This window comes from Artemia franciscana, chromosome 8 (assembly GCF_032884065.1).
Source record: "Artemia franciscana chromosome 8, ASM3288406v1, whole genome shotgun sequence".
NCBI lineage: Eukaryota > Metazoa > Arthropoda > Branchiopoda > Anostraca > Artemiidae > Artemia > Artemia franciscana.
In genome coordinates, this window is record NC_088870.1 from 39,352,016 (window position 1) to 39,354,666 (window position 2,651).

A 2,651-nucleotide genomic window follows, 5' to 3' on the forward strand; every position below is an offset into this window, starting at 1 on the left:
GAAAGATCTATGGAATTTAAAAATTCAGATGGATAATTAACCGCTTCATTTGGTTCCAAAACTGTGTCGACTGACTTGTAAAGGACTGCCTGGTCTCGAATCTTGGTCAAAACAATATTGTTGATTTCGTGGACGTCTATATTTTTGGGTGCGAGAATCGCTCTTTCACTTAGCCATTTATTATATTTATAATTTTTTAGAATATTCGGAAATACTTTTTCAATCAATTCATTTTTGGACGTCACTAAATTACAGAATTCAGCAGGTAGTTGTATACGTCCTGAAATTGAGTCTACTGGGAGCTTTCCGTTTCCCATTGCCAGCAATTGATCTGAAAATGTTTGACCAGAGTCATCGTTTTGCAATCGGACACGCATATTTGTAGTTAATTTTAATGTTTTTACGTGTGCCCATAAATTAGAATTTTTCAGGCAAGCATTCATTTCGTCTGCAGGAGTTGATCTAGGTATTATAGGTAATGTTTGCCTGAAATCTCCCGCAAGCAATATTAATGTGCTGCCAAAGGGTTTCGACTTCCCTCGCAAATCTTTCAAGCATTGATCCAGAGCCTCGAGCGATTTTTTGTGTGCCATTGTGCACTCATCCCAAATAATAAGTTTGCATTGCTGCAATACTTTACCCATCCCAGATGATTTGGAAATATTGCACGTGGGAGTTTCTGTAGAATGCAAGTTCAGAGGCAATTTCAAAGCGGAATGAGCAGTTCTTCCACCAGGCAGCAATGTCGCGGCTATTCCGGACGACGCAATTGCCAACGCTATATCATTTTTTGATCGAATTGATGCCACAATCAGTTTTATCACAAACGTTTTACCAGTACCTCCTGGCGCATCGAAAAAGAAAATTTCTCCAACGTTGTTATCGACACAATGCATTATCGTATCATAAATGTCTTTTTGTTCCGACGTTAACTTGGAAATGTTATTTTGTACATACGACAATAGATCACTCGTACTGTAACTTTGTTCACGATCCAATTCTACAGATGTCGAAACAGCAGCGATACGGTTAGGTGAAGGCATTCCCAAATCCTGAAGAGGTTTGTTTGCCATACGTACGCAAAAATCTTCTATAACAACTAAAGTGTAGTTATAAATTTCTGATGTAAAATCAAAAGTCATATCTGACGTCTCTAACTGTTTTCGATGGAGTATATCTTCGGACATTTTTGACTTATATTTTTCCCATAACTCTGTAGGAGCTGATGGAGAGCAAATGATGCCAAACAATGCACGAATTTGACTTGGGGTTGACGTTTCGCACGCGTCATTGATGCAGTTATCCCAGTGTTGGTCATTCTCCAATAAATTCAGAGCTTGGCATGCACTACGGTAAGTGTCATGTATAGTACCATTTACAGTCCTCAAATACTCAAAGGATGTCGGACCGGGTACATTCACCAAAAGCAGGCGTAGAAAGAAGCATTCATGTTGATTGGGGTGAACGGTGTAGAGTCTTCCTATCGTGGTATCTTTGAAGATGGTAGGTTGGCCGTCGACTGACTTACCCTGTTTTCGACGTACATTCACCAAAAGCATGCGTAGAAAGAAGCATTCATGTTGATTGGGGTGAACGGTGTAGAGTCTTCCTATCGTGGTATCTTTGAAGATGGTAGGTTGGCCGTCGACTGACTTACCCTGTTTTCGACGTTCAAATACTTTATTTTTAGTATTCCACGTGTAATACGAAGGCACTTCAGTATACAGCAGTTTTTTTTGCAAAAGAATCATTTTTGCAAAGCGAAAAAAAAGCTGTTAATGTTGTATCCGGTAAATTCAGGACTCTTTGTTGCACGTTGGTTTCCGTGAAATAAACACGTTGACCATTCTGTAAATGTATCGCTAAGTGAACAACAGCTGGACTACGTTCATGTATCGGAAATGAAAGAATTCGCCAAACAGCTTCATTACTGCTTATGTATCTTCCAGCCTGATATTGTACAATTTCATCGAAATCTTTGATTTTGGGCTGCAAGCCAAAAACTGCCATGTCACTGCCTTTGTTGACGTATTTACATATGTATTTGATTGCCTTTACGGAGTTACAGTATTCAACGTTTATGTGTGCATTAAATGTTTTTGATAATAATGGGGAATATGGAACAACCCACTGGTTATCTACTTCGATGGTGGTACCGTTACGCTTCTTTATTATTGCTGTTTTACCGCCATCTTCAGTAGATCTTCTTCTATATTGTGGGTAACCATCATTGCCAGTAATTGTGTTTGATACTAAAAGTCGAGGATAATGCTTTGTGCACCTTCCTTTGGCCATGCATGGTGAATTTTCTTTCAGTGCACCGCCAGGTCCATGTATCATATTTTTTACAATAATATCATCTAACCCCTTATCAACATTTTTATCAGGTATTTCAGCGGAAATCACATCATCAATTTCGTTCGAAGTAATTTTTTTATGTAGCCAGATTAGTATATGTGCGTGTGGCAAACCTCGTTTTTGCCATTCCACTGAGTACATCCAGCATCGCACTGACCCAAGCACTTCAAGTTTTCCTATGTAGTTTATCAGTGATTTCAACTTTTGCCGGAAGACACGGGCCGTAATGTCATGCCTATGAACCGTCGATTGTCCTTGAAGTAAAAGCTGCAGTATTGGGAAACGATTGTTAT